Here is a 1,293-nt window from a genome sequence, read left to right as displayed (position 1 = left end):
CTCTGCCTCCCAAGTGCTGGGATTAAAGGCCTGCGCCACCAGGCCCAGCTCTGATGGCTCTTCTAATCAATAATCCATCCCAGTGTCTCCTTGAGCCCCCATATGAGACCTTTCACACACACATATATATTTTAATCTGTTTACTTTTATTTTACACACATGGGTGTTTCACCTGCATGTATGTCTGTGTACAGTTTGTGTTTGCATGCCGGGTGCCCCAGGAGGCCAGAGGAGTTTGTCAGATCCCACGCAACTGGAGTTACTCAGACGGTCCTATAGTCACCCTACACAGTGCTCCCAATGGAATCCGGGTCCTCAGGAAGAGAAGCCAATGGTCTTAACGGCTAAGCTGCCTCTCTAGCCCCATTCACAAAGAAATCTTTAAAAAGAAAAAAGCATTTCAAGAGATGAGGAGCTAGGGGGTAACAAGAAAGGAAAGGGGAGTCTAGGCTGGCCTCAAATTCCCAATTCTGCATGAACATGTATATACCACATGCCTGTTTTGTTTGTTTGGTTGATTTTGTTTTTGTTTTTGTTTTTGTTTGTGTGTGTGTGTTTGTGTTTTGTTTTTGAGGCAAGTTCTCATGTAGCCCAGGCTGGTCTTGAACTTGTTATATAGTTGAGGATGGCTACAATTTTAATTCCAGCATTGCTCTCTCTCCAGAGTGCTGGAACTATAGGTGTGTTATACATCTATGCTGGCAGGATGACATCATCTTGTGCTGCAGGGCAACACAATTCTCTGCCAATCTAAAGAATAAAAGAGCAGGAAAACTAGGGTCAAGTTTTATAAAACTCAGTCAAGTTTTATAGCAGTGAAAGTACAGGGTCTTTATGCTCCTAGGAAACCGTTCTACCACTGAGCTACACCCAAACTGCAGAGGGTATCGTCTGAATTATTTATTTATTTATTTATTTATTTATTTTTAAAGATTTATTTATTTATTTTATATATATGAGTACTGTGTAGCTGTCTTCAGACACACCAGAACAAGGCATTGGATCCCATTACAGATGCTTGTGAGCCACCATGTGGTGGCTGGGAACTGAACTCAGGTCCTCTGGAAGAGCAGCCAGAGCTCTTTTTCTCCTTTTTTTTTTTTTTCCCTTTTTTTATTTGATATTTTCTTTATTTACATTTCAAATGCTATCCCGAAAATTCCCCATACCCTCCCCCTGCCCCTGCTCCCCTACCCACCCACTCCCACTTCTTGGCCCTGACCTTCCCCTGTGCTGGGTCATATAAAGTTTGCAAGACCAAGGGGCCTCTCTTCCCAATGATGGCTGATTAGA

This window comes from Mus pahari, chromosome 7, assembly GCF_900095145.1.
Source record: "Mus pahari chromosome 7, PAHARI_EIJ_v1.1, whole genome shotgun sequence".
Lineage (NCBI taxonomy): Eukaryota > Metazoa > Chordata > Mammalia > Rodentia > Muridae > Mus > Mus pahari.
This window is presented reverse-complemented; position numbering follows the sequence as displayed.